Source organism: Heloderma suspectum, chromosome 1 (assembly GCF_057233095.1).
Source record: "Heloderma suspectum isolate Gila_16-S chromosome 1, 16-S_ref, whole genome shotgun sequence".
Classification (NCBI taxonomy): Eukaryota; Metazoa; Chordata; class Lepidosauria; order Squamata; family Helodermatidae; genus Heloderma; species Heloderma suspectum.
The window spans coordinates 108,859,723-108,879,480 of record NC_139458.1 but is presented as its reverse complement, the minus strand read 5'-3'; the positions used below and the strand labels follow the sequence as shown (position 1 = coordinate 108,879,480).

The 19,758-nt window shown below is 43.4% G+C and overlaps 1 protein-coding gene across 1 annotated transcript in view; it reads right to left on the bottom strand.

Moving 5' to 3' along the window:
• KIAA1549L (KIAA1549 like) overlaps positions 1-19,758 on the bottom strand; it is a 235,780-nt gene that overhangs the window by 45,984 nt on the left and 170,038 nt on the right. The gene's annotated exons all lie outside the window — the stretch shown is intronic.

The following is a 19,758-nucleotide window of genomic DNA, read 5'->3' as shown; positions in this document are numbered from 1 at the left end:
TCATATAAATTAACTAACCATCCAATTAGCTGCTAATCTAGTTCAGAATTCCAGCCTGCCAGCACCACTGGCATAAAGTCTGAATGTCAAATTCTTGCTCAAAGAAAATCACTCAATCACAAAAATTCTAAACTGGGAAGTGATTAAAAAAACAGTGATGTATAAAATCAGTAAATAAAAGGACAAGAAGAGCGATTTTTCCTCAAGCACGCTGCCTACCAGGTTTCCTGACTGTTCATGTCACAGTCCCACTGAATCTCTTTGCTATACTGTAATCATAACACAATATTCAATATCATCAATGCTTTCAAAAACTGCTACATATGTACAACAGGTTCTTGAAAAAGCCAATGCTTAATAAGAAATATAGTTCTAATAAAATTATGGGAAATCAGTCCCCATAAATTTCACAGATCTTTTTGCTGCTATGTTTCTTTATGTTAGTATACATAAAGAAAATCAATAAGCACCAGCATTTAATCCAAAGCTCTCCAGTTTACTCCAAGGAGGTCAGACAAATGGGCCCAGAAAAGGATAAGATTAATTGACCCAATAATAGAGCTCAAGAAGGCTCAGCAAGGAGAACCTGAAGAGGGTGGCCATCTCCCATCATGGCTAAGTGTGTGAGAGAGAGGGAGAGAGGGAAAGAAAGGGATTCTCAGGAGCATCTCTCTAGCCACAAAGTGCTGAATTTGGTGAGCACTGAGTCTGATCCAGGTTGTCAATTTGTATGGTCCTAATCCAGGACTGATTTCATTATATATAGTTAAAGTAATCTGAGGAATCAAGGTCATTCTTATCCACACCCAAAACATAGAAAATATAAAGAACTACCCTGTATAAACAGATGGTGGATGTATAAAATATGCCCGTCTTTCTCTGAGACACAAATTCTACAAATAAACCAGACTAACAAGGACTATCTATCACATGACTCATTAAGAGTACAGATAAGCAAGAGACAAGCGAAGGTAAAATCAAAAGTGGAAGGCAGTTTCTACTCCCTTTCATAGCTGAACAGCAGCCTGCCAACTTGAGGTATCCAGATAGGCTATTCAATTAAACTCTAATGCTTGTGAGTTTTGTTGGACTCACATTTCGTGATACGGTATTTTGCCAGGGAGGGAGCTCTTTACTTTTCCCTGCCCTAGCGCTTGGACAAAAAGCTGATTTTGTTCTTTCTGCATGAAAAGAATAATCCAGTGAGTATATTTGTCATCCCTAGTATGTTTGTTCACTGCCACTTATGTGCCTGAAAGAAAAAAAGGAAGTGTATGAGATAGGAGCTGGAGGTTGGAGACAGTCTTGCAGAGGTTCAACATCTACTTGATGGGCAGGTTCCAGAAGATGGTGCTGAGAAACTATTACTCCTCTTCATAGAATAGTGTATGGTATGCTGAAGTTCCCCTCATCTCCCATGAAGCGTAATATCTACATGAAGCCACTAGGACAGGTTGTGCGACAATCTGGAATTCCATTTCATTAATATGGTGATGATAGCAAATTATATTTACCTTTTTCTTTGAATGCCAGTGAGACAGTGAATTCTGTAAACTAGTGATTTATGCTAGTAATGGGCTAGATTAGAAACAATACAATCCAGATTAGATTTGGCTGTTGTTGGTTGTTGATGTAACAATCCTAGTTGTTGATGAACTAGGAGTATAACTTACTCCTAGTTCAACCGAAATGGCGTCCAGCATAGGGAACGCCATTTGCATCTCTGCTTTAGCCATGATAGGCTATGTAAATCTTTACATAGCCTATCACGAAAAGAGCAGCGACGCAAATGGCGTAGCAGACGCCATTTGCGTCCCTGCTCTTTGCTGTGATAGGCTACGTAAAGATTTACGTAGTCTACCACGGCTAAAGCAGGGACGCAAATGGCGTCCCCTACGCTGGACGCCATTTGCGGCCGCAGACTGGGGCAACGGATGGCAGCAGACAGACCCGGACCGGCTGGCAGCAGGTAGGGTCTGTCCTGGGAAAATTTCATGGGGTGGGGGTGGGGTACTCCATTCCACCACGGACTCTGGGGGGCTGGATTCTAAAGAATCCGGCCTCATTGGAGTCTGTGGAGGATTTCTCCGCCATCCCTAATCCTGACAGTTCTGCAATGTTAAATGAAAATCAGGGAGGTGGGTTATTCTAACCTTAATAAAATCAAAAGGGTTTCACCAATCTTCCTGAAAATCTCATGTGCCAGACAGAAATGTCTATTTTACGTAACCTGAAAATTTCAGGAAGAGTGGTTAAAGACTGAGGGAGAAAGGGTAGCTAACAGGAAAAAATAAAATAAATTATCAGTCACACAGTGTTGGCACTGAAAACATGTGTTTGCAACCATTTGTGCCCATCATTTGCCCAAAAGCTGGAGGCTATATATGAAAACCATATTTGTTTTCCTATTCCCTTTCCTTTGTAGTTGGTGGAATGAATTTTTTTTTTAAATTCAATTTACATATTTTTTTAAATCACTGTAATTGGTATAATGAATCCCTATAATATTTCGTAACACAACGCTCGGAATCTTGGGCGGGGGGAATAACTGCCGTGTAGAGAAAAAGCAACAGCAGCAGCTAACTGAGTTTATGGGTCCTCTGTGTGCGTATGCAGACAAGCAATCCCCTCAGCATGACCGGACCCCGCTGCTTCTGTTTACTGGTCTCCACTCCCAGCCGTTCCCCTTCTTCCTCTGCTCCCCCCTTTCCCCTTAATTGTTTGTGTTACTAAGGTCCTTTTTTGGATTCAAGTGCTGAGAAGAGAGGCCTGAGAAGGAAGCTATGGCATGGAATGGGAGTGAAACTTTGCTTCATAAGCAGGACTGTCTTTCCTTGAGGGAAGAAGGTTTTGCTGCCTGGAGTTTGAGAAGCAGGCGAAAGCTGTTATTGTGCTGACAAAATCTGTGGTCAAGCCACAGAACAATGCAGCAGTATTAGAAAAGGTTATGTTTGTTACTCCCTGCAGCTAGCAGCTCCACAAGTCCAGAGTGTACCCATGTATCCTGATAAGGCCTAGAGTAACATCAGCTGCCTAAAACAATGAGAAACTGTCCCTAAAGGTTTCTGCCGCTGCCACCACCACCACCCCTGCATATGTCATTCAGAACCAAATTTTCCAGTGAGCAACTACAGAAAAGAGCCAATCAAAAAGTGGAATATTGAGGGCTGTCAGGGGATTAAAGAAAGCAACAGCGCCCTGTGAAAAAGACAAGAATCACGTTTGTTCCAACCTGGCTTGCTTGATTTTTACCTTTTACTTAACTCTGAAATTTATTAGCAAATTTTGATTTGAGGGCTTTTTTGGTTCTTGCCTCCCTTTTGGGAGAAGAAGAGTCTTCTTTTCTCTTTTAAACATGTTTTCTCTTGGCTTTGAGACTATTTTTGGGCTATCTTTCCCCAAGCCACTTTCCCTGAGCCAGGCACTTGGCACCTGAGAAGCTCAGTGTAGTTCTTGCCTGCTATTTTATTTCACGCACTGGATTAATTTTCCCTACCTGGACTTGCTGAGTTCTACACTCTGGATTCTAGGAGAGGTCTCTTTCAACCTTCTTCTTGGTCCAAGAAAGCCTAGTCTTCAGATTTATGCTTGGGATAGGTAGCTATACATTCCTTTTAATTCCCTCGCCGCTGCCGCCCCTCATTCTCTTCCTTTTCTCTAAAAGTTTGGACCATACTGCTTCATCACTGAAAGCTTCAAACACTGCATTTAACTAGTTTGGATTGGTGGAAGTTTAAGTACAGTGAAGTACAATTGAAACTGCTGCTGGGATTACTTGGGCCTACTAACATTGTTTTGGGCCTAATAACATTGGTTGTACGGGACCTATTAACATTGTTTTTTTTAGCAAGAGTTGCATAGCGTACACATGTATTTTCTTTGTAATCATTGCATGTTTCACATTTTACTTCTATATATGATGTTCTTCTGCATTTAATTTTCTTTATAAACCATTAATATCTTAAGACTTCTTGTGTGGCATGATTTCATTTAACAACTTAAAAGTGTATTCACTGTTTTCCTGCTTAAGTTTTAAAATATATTTTAAAACATATGGAACTTTTAGATAGCTTTTTAGATAGCAGAGTTCTGTATTGGGACCAATGCTTTTCAACTTGTTCATTAAGACAGTGTGGTGTAGTGGTTAGAGTGTTGGACTGGAACCTGGGAGATCTGGGTTCTAGTCCCCAGTCAGCCATGATGCTCAGTGGGTGGCTTTGAGCAACTCACTGACTCTGAGCCTAACCTACCTCACACGGTTGTTGTGAGGATGAAATGGAGGAGGAGGATGCCCATGGAAGCTGCCTTGGGTTACTTGCAAGAGGAAAAAGGGCAGGATATAAATGTAATAATAACAAAAGCAATAATAGTAGTAGCAACAGCAATTCTAATAATAGTAATAATACTAAATGATCTGTAATGAGAACTACGCAGCAAGGCCGCCAAATATGCTGATTACACCAAATTATTTAGGGCAGTTAAAGAGGGATTGTGAAGAGCTCCAAAAGGATCACTCCATAGTGGAAAAATGGACATCAAAATGGCAAATGCAGTTCTGTGTAAGCAAGTGTAAAGTGATGCACATTGGAGGGTGGGGGGGATCCCAACGTGACTGACCAAGATCCTGATCTTGGGCTTATGGTTGACAATATGATGACAATGTCAACACAGTGTGCAGCTCCTATGAAAAAAGGCAAATTCCTTGTATTCCAAGGCATAATTAGGAAAGGAATTGACTTGGTTGAGGAGATGGGAAAATGCTGCAAGGCACCGATGATTCAATGCAGTCTTAAAGTCGCCCCCCACACACACAAACACAATCCATGACTTTCTGGTTCAAGTCAGGCAAATACTGTATAAGGAAAGTAATTTCACATCTTCTTAGGGCAATTTCAGCAGATTCAAACAAAAAGAAAAGTGCAATCTTTCTAGTTACATAGGATTCTTTGTACAACAGAATCAGAAGTACGCCATATCATGCCCTCAGAAATTTTAATTAATTTTTTTTTATCACAGAAGCTCCCACACTGCCAGTCACTTTTTCAAAACCACTTTTGAGTGAGAGATATTGACTGAAATTGTATGCAAGCCTATTTATTCATTTATTGCATTTTATTCTCCCTTTTAGCTCAAAGGTCTCCCAAGGTAATTTACAAAGATAGGAAATAAGGCAGCCTGTCCACAGGCTTACATTCTAAAAGACATAAATGTAACCCTGTCCACAGGCTTACATTCTAAAAGACATAAAAGGAAAGGGGATTGGGAGGGAGGAGGAAATACAGAGCCAAGATGGAGAAGCCATGTGGCATAGCTGTTTCTCATTACATGTTGCATGGCGCATACAAAAACACAATGCAAAAGGAGGATCATCAAATCAAACATGCTATAACGGCTTTGGACAAGTTTACAACCCAACAAACCACATGCACGTTGAACTCAAACAAACAGTAAGTGAAGACAATTCCTACCTGAGGGCTTACAATCTAAAAAGACATGACAGACAAGGCAAAAAAGAATAGGGAGGGATGAGGGTAAAGAACAGCATACAATCTTATTTTGCATGATAAGCACTTAGTTGGTCACGCCTTTTCATTCTTTTTTCTCGATTTTCCACAGGAAAAAAAAATTCTACCGTAGCCTATATACCAGAAGAACTCTCCACAGACCTATATCTCAAAGGGCAACACTAACTTCTGTCCATGAGGCCCTACATGAGGGGTAAATCCTTTTTCCTTATAACATCCCATAATAAGTTTTGTTACGCACCAAACCTAGCTAGTCCTCTAGAAAGTTACATAGCTATCTACATGCAAAATGTGGGGCAGATTGGACAAGGGGGAGCTTACCATAACAATGGGTGGCCCGACTGGGCCTCCCACAATATACGCACATACCCTATTTTTTATGTATAAGCTGCTTTGGGGACATATTTGGCCAGGAAATGGGGTAAAATCACAAATAATGAGAGAAAATGGGTTTCTCTGGATTCTGCTACCCACAGCTGACAGCTTCATATCACTTCTTAGTAAAGCTGGGACTTAGTATTCCTACTTGAATTTCCAGCTTTTTATTACAGGAATACAAGATGATTTATCTAAGAATTCAACACCATATATCCTGTACCATGAAGTATTTATCTGGCTAGAGAAAGCCAGAATAACAGGTTGTAAAGAGTGCAGTTAATCACTCTGTAGCACGATTCATGCAACCACGTTTCCCTCAGAGCTGTAACCACTTCCTACATGAATTATATGCTAGTATGACTTAGTGGCAGGGTAGTGACATGCTTATTACTGCATAATATAGAACTGCGCCTGTCTCTCCCTTTCCTAAGTTGTGAGATTGGGAGCACACTTGTCACAAAGGAATGAGAAAATGGTAGAATAAGTAATTTCCCTTTTCCCATTAGTAGCATCCTCTCAAATCTTATGGAAACAAAGTAGAGGAAATGTTTTTATTTGGTGACTGTTAATTGCTATTGATTCTTTAAACTGAGACCAAGAATCCAGGAGGCACACATTTTTCCTGCTCCTGACACAAAGTCATAAATAATTGCTTCACATATAAAATGGTTGGCATGAGAATCTAAAATGACAGTGTATGCATATAACAAGCATGTGTTTCTGCTATGCAACATTTGAAGAGGCCCAAGTTTGAAACTACCAGCTCTGTTTTGATATGCAACTTGATACTTTGTTAGATACTTTTTAGCACCTTGGTAGTAAGCAAAGAGATTTAAATAAGAATTAAAAGATATTGGCCTGAGTAGTTCGTTTTTTTCTTAATTTGGACATCTATTTCTTACATAACTGGGTCTTGTATAAAACTTTCATAAGAGCATCTGAATATCAGTGGTAGACAGTATGCATGTGCTTTTGGGGTAAGGTGACAGTATATTAAAATTACCACAATAGCTGGATGTAAAGTATTTCCTTTAAAAGTTCCAGAAAAAGTCAACAAAAAACATTAGACAAAGATGCACTTCCATTTTAGAGATATTGAGATGATTATGGCTTTCAAGTGCAAGAAGAGGTGGGGAAGGCATGTACAACAAAGTGGTATAAAGGTTAATCGGCTGCTCCAATTTGCCAGTTTTCCTCTGAATATAAGATAAAGTGAGTAGGCAAAGAACGGGGGCAGGGGGGAGGAGACAAATATTAAAGGAACACTTGGTAAAAGAAAACATTCTAGAATAAATTGATCAGCCACATTACCAAAATTCATTGAAATTTAATCATATTCATATTATTGTAATATTCTAATATATTTAATAATAGAACTTTTAAAAATCAGGCTCCTCCACAAAATGTATTTATTTAAAATATCTATATACCAGCCTTCATTTCTAAGTACCTGGGCAGTTTATGACAACGTAGCAACAATAAATGATAAGAATATAATCTTGAAGGACATTCTGCCTCACAGTAACTAGTATAAAGGTGCCTTAGGTTTGTCAAGATTCTTACTCCAGGTCAGTGATCCAAACTAATTTTTTTGGATTGCTGCAGCTATAGTCTCATGTTTTTTATGATTTATGTTTTAAATATTTTGAACATTATATTTTTATTTTCATCTGAATTTATCAGTCATCCTGGTAACACAAAATGATTGTTGAAGGTAAGGAATAGAAATTATACAAAGAATTTCCTATAAAGCAGGGTAAGGGGGTGACCATTTAAAGAAAGAATGAGTGGGAGAACTGCAAAACTATTCCCCTGCATATGTTTTCCACCCAAAAAGGGCTTTGCCTAGCTGTTTCTCTTCTAGTAAGGGTTACTTCTGGTCTTGGAGCTATATACCTCCCCACCGCCCCCCCCCCCAAAAGTAGCTGGAGAGAGGCTGTTTTGAGATGGAAAGTGTGGGCAGTTTATGCATCCCTCCTGCCCACTTACTTAGTGTTTCAAATTCCCTCTCACTTTATCAGAAACCACCACGATGGCATGACATACAGATCATGCCATCACAATGGGTGCTTTCAGATGAGGTTTTTAGAATGCCTTCATCCTGCCTCATTCACAGAATTTTACAGGGATTCCAGAGTAGGGATCTGAGAATCAGCAAAATGTGAGCTCGCCAAAGTTCTCCAAATTCCATCTCGACACTCATTCCAGCTCCAGTCCATATCAGATTGCGAGCCGTGTTTTTTGCTTTTTGCTTGAAAACCCATACATATTTTCGTGCATATTTTTCCAAATGTAAGCATCAACTGTGCACACCTTTGAAATATACACATTCTTCTTCCATTGATTCAAGCATATTTGTGTGAATTTTCAAAAGTACACATTTTTTAATGCACATTTTTCAAATTTATGCATGTTGTCAAACGCATTTTTTTGGTCTGTGAATCACATTGTAAGCTCAGAAACTTACGGACACTGACCACAGATTGTGACTGAGTCCATGCTTGGTCCAGAAGGTGAGAACTAGGTAAATCCTGATCAAAAACAAACAAACTAATTTCTCATACATCCCTAGTCCAGACGTCTTCATCTTCTATTTCTAGCCCTACTGTGTTTTCCCACCACTTCTTCTATCTTTTTTCTTACTGTGGAAAATCTGTTAAGGGAAAAAAAAAGACGGAATAGCTACACATTGCTTTCTGACTGTTAGTCTGAGGACCCCTCCTTCTGGAAGCATCCAGTATCTAGTTTGGGCCATTTCACGCTTCACAGAGAGGCAAAAACAGGTAGAGTATGTACTCCAGAGGGAGCTACAGCAATCACAGCTGCCTGATGAGTGTACCTGTATGGTATATATGTTTGCAAACACATTAGGCAGACTTTCAAATTTTGGGTGTATACTTAAAACAGGAGGTGGCCTGGAGTCTTCCTAAGGAGACCAGGTCTCCTGTAGCTACAGGCCTGATTAGAGGTCAGACAGACAGGTAGATCCTGTATGGGAAGCTGTCAGGATTCCTTTAGCCCCCACTTTATTTCAATGCCGAAGACAAACACAGACGAGAGGCTTCAGTCTACAGCTTTTAATCCATTACTTCACAGGGTCATACAGATGAAGATTCTCAGTGACTCTCAGTCTACAATGGAATGCCTTCAGGGGAATTCCAAAGAAAGTTACAGCAAGAGTTGCCCACTGTTTGAAGAGGAAGGCGGTCTAACTAACCTAACTTAAGGGTGAGGGGGAGGTCCCTCTCTCTTGTAAGGCCTCTGAGCGCAGCTTTTCACGCAAGGCCAATCGGGTAGATCGGCTAAGTTCCGCCCCTGCCTTCTCTCTTTACGCCTGCGCCTGGCATCTATTAGGTCAGACTCCCCAAACCCCGCCTCCCCCTGTTCGCGGTCTCTCATGGGGGTGGTGACGAGGGACCCACAGCCTCAGCCAGCTGGGCATTTGTAACCTGAGAAGCCGGGCTAATCATGTCTGGACTAGCCTGGGAAAACACCTCCCCCATATCTGGCAGTTCTTCTTCAGTTCTCCTGAACTGCTATCCCACTCCCTGTGCTCAGAAACACCCCTGACATCATCTCCACTTCCATGAGGCCCCCCCTCCTGCTCTCTCCCTGGGGCCTCGGGCTTGTGGGGGTATTGCTGGTGGAAATGGCGTGGCAGCATAGGGGCATGCAAATGTTCAGCCAGTTCCCAGGAACATTTGTCCAGCCCACACCCTGCCCAGTCCACCAAGTATTGCAGTTGCCCCGGAAAAGGCGCGAGTCCAGGATGTCAGTGACTTCAAATTCCTCCTCCCCACCACCAACATCGGAGGTGGGGGGGGCAGTCAGAGTGATGGGGGTCGCCAGAGACCAGTGGTGAAAGCAAGGAGTGATGGAAAACAGGGTGCACCTTCAGGGAGGGGGGAAGAGCCAGTCAAAAAGTGACAGGGTTAATCTGGGCCATAATCTGGAAGGGGCCTGTCCGTCAGGCTGCAAGCTTCTTGGGGGGTGGTGAGAGCAGAGGTATTGGGTGGACAACCACACCCAGTCCCCAACCTTCAGGGGTGGGGCGGGCTGGTGACACCGGTCCGCAGTTTCTTTACACACTGCTTTAGTTTGCTTGGTTTTGTCCCATAAGAGGTGGTGCACAGAGCACAATTCCTCCAAAAATTCATGGGCAGTGGGCTCCGAGGCAGGGCTGAGCGAGGAGGGGAAGGCCTTGGGATGGTACCCAAAATTGACAAAGAAAAGAGTTTGCTGCGTGGAGGCACAGCACACATTGTTATAAGCAAATTCCGCCAGAGGCAGCAGGGAGACCCAGTTGTCTTGGTGGTAGTTTCCATAACAGCATAAGTACTGCTCCAGCGTGGCATTGGAGCGTTCAGTCTGCCCATCCGTCTGGGGTGGTGAGCAGAGGAAAGCTGGAGTGTCACATTGAGCAGCGCAAGCAACTCTCACCAGAAACGAGCTGAGAATTGGGACACCCAATCCGAAACAAGCTCCTCAGGCCAGCCATGCAGCTGGAAAACATGTGTCAAAAAGAGTTCTGCTGTGTCCCTGGCCATGAAATCAATGATGAAGTGATGAAATCAAGGGAAGGCAGCTTCCAGGGGCCAGAGGGTGTAGACAAGGGATGGAGTAAGCCAGTGGGTTTGCCCATGGGGTCCTTCACTCATTGACAGGTATCACAGGAGGCGACATAGGTTTTGACATCCCGACACACTCGGGGCCACCAAAAGTCTCTCGTAGCTCCATATAAGGTCTTAGAGAAGCCAAAATGCCCAGCGGTGGAGGAGTCATGGCATTGATGGAGGACTTTTTCTCGGAGGCATTTGGAAGGCACATAGACCCTGCATAAGTGGTAAAGCAGCCCACCTTGCAATGAAAAGGGGGTAGACTTGGGGGCACCAGCTGCCTGTCCCTATTCCACCACCTTATCGCACACAAAGGGATCCCGAGCTTGTTCGAAGTGCGAAGGAGCTCTATCCAAGAGTGAGGTTCAACAGCAGCCGCCAGACTTGGGGGGGGGGTAAGGATCAGGGCAGGGGAGGGGCTCTCCTCACCCCCCAGCCACAATTCCAGCTTGCAGGAGAGTGCGTCTGCCTGTTGGTTGTCGCTGACTCTCATGTGGCAAATCTTGAGGTTAAATCATGGGGAAAAAAATAAAGACCACCTAATTTGATGCTGATTTATGGCCCGGGCTGTCCAGAGATGTTCCAGGTTATGATGGTCAGTTCTCACCTCAACTGGGTGCTGTGCCCACTCCAAAAGATGCCACCATCTCTCTAAGGCGGATTTTATGGCTAACAGGTCTTTCTTCCAGATGGTATAATTCCGCTCGGACACGCTTAATTTCTTCTTTATTTCTTTTTCTTTATTTCATTTCTATACTGCCCAATAGCCGAAGCTCTCTGGGCGGTTCACAAAAACTAAAACCAAACAACACAAGCTTAATTTCCTGGAGTGGTAAGCACAAGGCTGCAGCTCACCCTCTGCTGTTCCTGGCTTGAAGAGCACTGTCCCCACTGCAAAACCAGAGGTGTCTGTTTGCACTACAAAAGACTTCTGTGGGTCGGGATGTAAAAGGATCAGCTCAGAGCTAAATAGCCTCTTGAGCTCTTCAAAAGACGGTTGGGCAGAGGTGGACCAGTGAAAGGGTGATTTCTTGCCTTTGAGGAGGTCTGTGAGAGGACTTGTCAGCTTTGCATAGCCGGGCAGGAATTTTCTGTAAAAATTGGAAAAGCCCAGGAAATGTTGTAAGTCCTTTTTAGTGGATGGAGCCTGCCAGGAGAGAACCGCTTGGACTTTTGCAGGATCCATTTTGATGCCTTCCGCTGAAATAACATAACCCTGGTAGTCCAAGGATGTCGAATCAAAAGCACATTTCTGCAGCTTAACAAAGAGATGGTGCTCCTAGAGTTGCTGTAGGACAGCTTTCACATGTTGTTGATGTGAGTGGGAGTCCGAAGAAAATATAAGAAAATCATCCAGATAAATGATGAGAAAAGAGTCCAAATAATCCCGGAAAATGTCATTCATAAAATGTGAAAATGTAGAGGGAGCTAAGCTAGGCTGAACGGCATGACTAAGTATCCATTACGATCCATACGTAACGGCATGAGAAACTGGTCTTCCGCTCATCCCCCTCCCGGATGCTAATGAGATTTTAGGCACCATGTAGATCCAACTTAGTGAAAATCTTGGCTTGCCCCAGGCGCTCCAGCATCTCAGGGATAAGAGGGAGGTGGTATTTGTCACCGACAGTAATGGCATTGAGGTTTCTGTAGTCATGGACGGGATGGAGCTCCCCCAATTTCTTCTTCACGAACATAGGCACGCTGGCAGGGGAGTTGGAGAGGCGAATGAAACCACGCTGCAAGTTAGTGTCCAAAATCTCCCATAGAGCTTGGAGTTCCAGCTCTGACATAGAGTATAGTCGGCCAGCCAGGATGGTGGCTCCTGGGATCAGGTCAATGGTGCAATCAGAGGGGCAGTGGGAGGGCAGCCGGTCGGCTTCCTTCTTGTTGAAAACATCCTGGAAAGCCGCATATTTTTCTGGTAGATTCACCAGAGCAGAAAAACTGCTTGGGGAAGACGAGGGGGGAGAGGAAAGGGTTAAGGCCTGATCCGGAGCCATTTTAGCTCCCAGGAAACAATGCTGTTGACAGCAGGGGGATGAAAACTGCACTTGGTGAAGCGTCCAAGAAATCTGAGGATTGTGTTTAGAGAACCAGGACATGCCCAGCACAACTGGGTATTGGGGCACCTTGGCCAGGTGAAATTGGATTTGCTCGACGTACCCCTGGGAATGTAGGGTGACTGGAGTTGTAATCCGAGTAAATGCTCCAGAAGAGAGGATGCCAGTTGATACTCTCCACTTTCAATGGGGCGGGCAGGAGCAGAGGAGAAATGTTGCATTGCCAAGCAAACATTTCATCCATAAAACTGGTAGTAGCCCCAGAGTCCACCAATGCCATGACATATTACACACACACACACACACACACACACACACACTGGGAAGAATGGAGGTGCACAGGGAGCAGCAGATAGAACGGGGGAGAGATGTGAGGGAGGCGTACCCCAGTTGCGGATGGTCCCTCCTCACTGGAGATCCCCCAACAGACTTGGGTGGTGGCCTAGTCAGGCTTTGGGGGCAGGAAGTGGAGAGGGAGACGGGGCTGTTGGTCGGGACCAGCAGAATCTGGCAAAGTGACCCTTCTTTCCACATGTGAAGCACCGACGTTCAGCGCACCACCGGTCCAGTTCTTCCAGCGGCAGCATTGATCGGGTTGCTCCAGTTGCATAGGGGTCTCTTCTGCCCCTGCAGTGGGGTGGAGGGGGCAGCAGCCACAGGGGAATGGGAGGAGGGAAATCCCAGCTAACAGAGCTCTTCTTGTCTTGGCGGCGCCCTTCCAGCTGACTGTTAATCTGCAGGCACGACTGGATAAGCTCAGCCAGCGTTGGAGGGTGTGGCACCTGCGCTAGCTCATCCAAGATCTCGTAATTCAACCTGTCCAAACATTGGGCCACCAGAGCCGCATCATTCCATTGTAAATCCTGCATCAGCAAGTGAAAACTGGTTGCATAACCAGAAACAGAGTCCTTGCCTTGCTTGAGGTGGCAAATATCCTGAGGCAGCAAATATCCTGAGTCGCCATCTAAGCACGAAGGGGGCCACCACTACCACCCATAGCATTCATAAAGCCCTGGTAGTCCACCAGCAGGGGGTCATTAGCAAGGAGAAGTGCAGAGACCCATTTAGCAGCCACGTTGGAAAGCAGGTTAATGATAAACCCCACATGAATCTGGTCCATCTGGAAATCCTCCAACCGGAGGCGCATGTACAGTTCTGATTGGGCACGGAAAATTTGAAACAGTCCTTTGTCTCCAGCAAATTTCTCCAGCAGTGCTACCAGGCATTTTCGATGGGGAGAGATCTGGGAGGCGGGGGGGTTGAGAAGCCACTTGTAAGGCTTGAACAGCACCTGTCAATTCATTGACCTGATCATGAAGAGCCTGGTTCTTCTGAGTCAATGTGTTCAAAGCCTGTTCCATGGCGCCCCCCAAGAGTGCGGGCACTGAAAGAGACCAATGAAGGGAGGAGAGAGAAAAAAAGAGGACAGCGGGCAAGGTGTCAGGAATCCTTTAGCCCCCACTTTATTTCAGTGCCGAAGACAAACACAGACGAGAGGCTTCAGTCTACAGCTTTTAATCCATTACTTCACAGGATCATACAGATGCAAATTCTCAGTGATTCTCAGTCTACAAAGGAATGCCTTCAGGGGAATTCCAAAGGAAGTTAAGAGTTGCCTGCTGTTTGAAGGGAAGGCGGTCTCACTACCCTAACTTAAGCGGGGGAGGTCCCTCTCTCTCATGAGGACTCTGAGTGCAGCTTTTCACGCAAGGCCAATTGGGTAGACTGTCTAAGTTCTGCCCCTCCCTTCTCTCTCTTTGCTGTGCGCCTGCATCTGGCATCTATTAGATCAGACTCCCCAAACCCCACCTCCCCCTGTTCACTGTCTCTCACGGGGGGTGGGGTGAAGAAGGACCCACATCCTCAGCCAGCTGGGCATTTGTAACCTGAGAAGCCAGCCCAGTCATGTCTGGACTAGCTTGGGAAAACACCTCCTCCATGTCTGGCAGTTCTCCTTCAGAATGTGAACTGCTATCCCACACCCTGCACTCAGAAACACCCCTGTCAGAAGCAGAGCCAAAGTGCTCTCAGAATATGCTGTTGTTCAGCTCACCAGAAGTATTTTTCATCTCCGTTTTGCAAAGAATGATGAGAGCCAGCAAGGACAGGGCAGCTAAGGTGTCCTTCTCAGCAGGTACAGCAGGGTGGGACTGACACCAGCCCTGCATTTCTGTGATTAAACAATTGCACTGTTTTCAGATAATTTAGGCACCCTTGACCTAATTGTGAAACCATTAAGGGGAAAGGGAGAATCCAGAACAGTACATATAATGAGTAGGCTTTGTGAGATTGCCCTGAGATCGCCAATTAGCAGATTTAAGGAAGACTCACTAATGAGAAGGGAGGTATCAGCATTAATAACCAGCAAAGCATAGGTTAGTCAATGCCAACAGGGAACACAAGAGCAGAATTTAAAGCATTGAACATGTGGCAGAGAATACTCAGAGGAATGCACAGGGCTGGGGACTTGGTCCTCGTACAACCCAGATTATTTAGTGCTGACAATTTGTAAATGTTTTTAGAGTGTTGTTATATAAGAATATGAATTTGTAAAGGCCTGCCTGAATAATACATTTCAGTGACTGTATATTTCATCAGCTTATATTTCTAAGTACCAACGAAAGAAAGAAAAATAAATGTAGCTGCGGAGGAATAAGGAGAAAACATTCAACAAGACTGCTACAATCATTATTATTTAACCTACCAATGCTGAATACTACTTCAGAAAAAGAAAGTAAACAGAGTGTTAAGATCCAACTGATTAAAATTTGAATGGCAGTGCTAAATAAGTACCACAAGAAATAATCCATAATTCTATAATTTTGAAAGCCTTCTATGTAAGGTGTATATGGGAAAAAAAATCATTTCAGCTCCTGTGGCCAATTATCTGTTTTTAAATTTCCTTTCACAAAGTTTTCAGTTTGTACTCTGATTACAGTAGGGTCATTTTTTACTGCAAACCTAAAATGACCTCAACCCGGAACGAATTCATTTGTGAGCGTCCCCCATTGATTTAATTCAAATGTATTTTTGAGTGAAGCAGTAGAGAAATGGATTTGAATATGGAAGTTTCTTTCTCTAAAATAGCAAAGAAAAGATTAAAATGTGCCTTGGAAAACATATTTCATGGCCTCTTTCTATATTGTGCACAAGCAAGAAAAATCCCAGTGTGGATAATAAAATCTACTGGATCAATATTAAAACTTCATGCAAAATATATTTTGAGGATTTCCTACCCCTTTGATACTTTCTAACCTTCCAGTCATGGTTCCAGCACTACATTACATCTGCTGTGTACATTAATATGAATTTTTTGCCTGCTTCATTTATATTCCTAAGATAGTGTATGCTAATAAAAGAGGTTACTGTATAATTTAAAAGTTAACTTATCTTTTACTGGGCATATGTAATAATCCCCCCTCCCTCTTCACTGGAGACCTGAACAAAACCCTAATGCCCCACAGCCATAGCAATGGCATCAGATACACCAAGCAAGAAACTTCATTCTTTGCTGACCTTAATCACCTTAGAACTGTGTTTCTCTAGTGCTTTTCTCCTCATTTAATTCTCTCCAGGCTCCAATATGCATAAAGCTGCTGGCTCTCACCATTCTTTATATTCCAAACATATTCTAATTCTAGAAATTCTGTGTTAGGACTTCTTCCCTGCCCTGTTCAGGCATTGTAGGCCTTGAACAAAGAGCCGACAGGCCCCGGCAAACTAATACCTGTGCTGGGAGAAGGAACTGCAGGCAATTCCAGTACAAGGTTGACATAGCATGTTCTAATTCTTCTGGCCAAAGAAATCTGATACTAGAGGTCCAGTCTGGTGCCACTTGAAAGTGTGAAGGCTTTCAGGAGACAGACGTTCTCAGTCTGAGCAACTTGTTGCTGTGTGAGGCCACCCAATTCTCCCTCTATGCAGTCTACTGGGCTTCATAAAGCCTGTCTTCATCACATCCCTGCCTTCAACCTGCACACCATCAAGATACTCACCTGTCCTTGCACCTGAGTGCCACATAGGAGCAATGATTGTTCTATCCCATGCAACTGTCAAGGACATTGCACCAAGATAAGAATACTCCTACAATGATATGACAAAAAGACTTGTAGTTTCTTAGTTGAACCTCCTAAACGTACTGTAGCTCAGGCAGAAAAATGTGCTTCTGTGAATAAGAGTACATGGAATCTCCAGAAAACCAGGTTTACTTGCATTTGATATCAAAGGATATGGGAGTGTTACAGTCTATAGCAGTTTTCACCAACCTGGTGTCTTCCAGATTTTTTTGGAATACAACTCCCAGCATCCCTGGCCATTGTGGCTGGGGCTGATGGGAGCTGAAGTTCAAAACATGTAGAGGGTGCCAGGTTGGAGAAGGCTGGTCTACAGGGCTAGCGCCTATGTCTACGGAAGTGTCAAATGCCTGTAGACATCAAAGACAGCAAGTGGCTGCTGTATGTGTAATGATCAAACATACATCTATCCAGCTGTCCAGTTTTCCATACCAATAAAAGTCTTGACAGGACAACCAAGATCTTTATTAGAATCCTGGGATGTACAGCTTAAAAAAAAATTAAGGTGAACTATCCGGACATTCCAGTACTTTCAACTGCAGAGAAAAATCTGAAGATAGGACTACACTGTGCATTCTAGTGAATGATGAACACACAGCTGTTCTAATATTTTTCTACTGCTACCAGAGCTTCTTATTTTCACCTGGAACCTAACCCCAGACCCTGTATTTCCCAGATTGTAATTTTTCCTTACAGCAGCTCAGTTCTTGCTAGTGACAGCCAGTAAAGTACATTCTGAAACCCTAGATAGTAGCACTTGTTTGACACACCACAGGAATTTAATTCAGGAGTTTGCAAGTTCTAACTGGCAGTTTGTGTCAAAGAGAACAGGATATCCCCTTGGTGAGCCTTAAATGGCAAAATACTTTCTATCCACTGGATTCATTCGATTATCTTACAGCCAGAAGCCCATGAAGGTCAGTCACAGTATAAAAAGTAATGGCTAGCATAAAGGTTAATGGATCTTGTTTATTACAATACTATGAGACATCAGCTCAACTATCCATCCTTATAAAATTAATATAAGCATATTAAGTGTTGAGAAAGCTAAGAATTTGCATATGGAACATTAAGAAACATCTAGATAATTCTCAAAGGAATTGCACATTACCAATATTATTAATAGCATTATATCAAGACACAAAAGCAGGGGTCCAATGTAATCTACAGGCTTACCTGGAAACTATTTCTATAAATGGTGTCCAGGAAAACTTGTTGTTAAATCTCTTAGCACAACACCCAGTTCTGAAGGACAAGCATTATTCTCTCCACACACAAAAAGTTTTGATCAAATGGGATCCTATTTCAACATGGATGGCCATTTGCTGGAAGTTAAATGGCCTTTTATCTTGGGATAGGTTTTTCAACCAACAACTCATTGAAACAACACTTTAAAGCAGTCAAAACTAAAGCTCCACACTCAATGATAATGGCAGACACCTTCCACCAGCTCTTACTGCTTGCAGATTCTCAGCTACTCCAATGAGCTAAAAAAAAGGGCTAGTTCTCACCATCCAAAAATTGGCCTCCACACAATATGTTCCACATTCAGCCATCCTTGGAAATTCAACGGCATGAAAGAATAATAGGGGACCCAGACTGTTCATGAATACAGAGATAATGATTGGACAGACATTCCTCTAACTACAACTTCTTAATCAAATGTCAGCCTAACAAGGGAAATTGCTGCCAGATTACTGCAACTGCAGCCATGGACAAGTTGGGTTACAAGTTACATCCTCCACACAATCAAGGACGTACATATAAGTGACATCAATGCAGACACCATCACATAGAGTCATATTCCTGCGATGTGAACCATTTCGTTGAAATAATGCCACCCCCATCCCAATCATTTTCATGCAATTTTTGGCCACTCCAAGGTATGTTTCAGTTTCTCTGTTCAGAACAGAAGTTGGAGATGTGACTGTTAAGATTAGGATCTTACATCTCTATCTTTTCAGAGGATTCAAACCATGGATGATCATAGACAGCCTGAATTATGTTTAGTTTAGTTACAATCCTATAATCACGTACCTAGTAGTAAGTCCTATTGAACCCAGTGAGACTTACTTCTGAGTAGACATGTACAGGATTGCACTGTCAGTCACCTTATAAATTCAGCATAACATACTATATACAGTAGACAGTAGTTTCTGTGCCTTCTTCTCAGCTGGTCTTTTCAAGCTTTCATATCAAAGCTCAACAGAATGACAGGCTTTTGACAGAGCACAACAGAAGCCAATGACATTAAACCTACCATCAGGGCCAGAAATATTGGAACAAGGATAACTGTTTTGGCAGTTGGCCTCTGTACAGATACTGAAGCTGAAGCTCAAATATTTTGGCCACCTAATGCGACAAGAAAACTCTCTGGAAAAGACCCTGATGCTGGGAAAGACTGAAGGCAAAAGGAGAAGGGGATGACAGAGGATAAGCTGGCTAGATAGCATCACCGATGCAATGAATATAAACTTGAGCACACTCCGGGAGAGAGCGCAGGACAGGAAGGCCTGGAGTGCTATGGTCCATGGGGTCACGAAGAGTTGGACACGACTGAACGACTTAACAACAACAACAACAACCATTCAGGAAGGACAGCCAGTGGCATACACACACACACATCGTTGGTGGCTCATAAGTAATGGAACAAACCAACATCATTTCAAACTTAAGGATCGCCCTTAATACCTGGATGAAAATCCTTTGCAGTCAATGACTGCCTGAAGTCTGGAACCCATGGACATGACCAAATGCCGAGTCTCCTCTCTCGAGATGCTTTGCCAGGCCTTTACTGCAGCTGCCCTCAGCTGCTGCTTGTTTGTGGGTCTTTCTGCCTTCAGTCTTGTCTTCAGTAAGTGAAAAGCATGCTCTATGGGGTTGATATCAGGTGACCAACTTGGCCATCGAAGAACATCCCACTTCTTTGCCTTGAGAAACTCCTGGGTACCTTTTGCTGTATGTTTTGGGTCATTATCCATCTGCAATATGAAGTGGTGTCCTATCAGTTTGGCAGCATTCGGCTGAATCTGAACAGAAAGTATAGCCCTATACACTTCAGAATTAATCCTGCTGCTTTTATCAGCAGTCAGGTCATCAATAA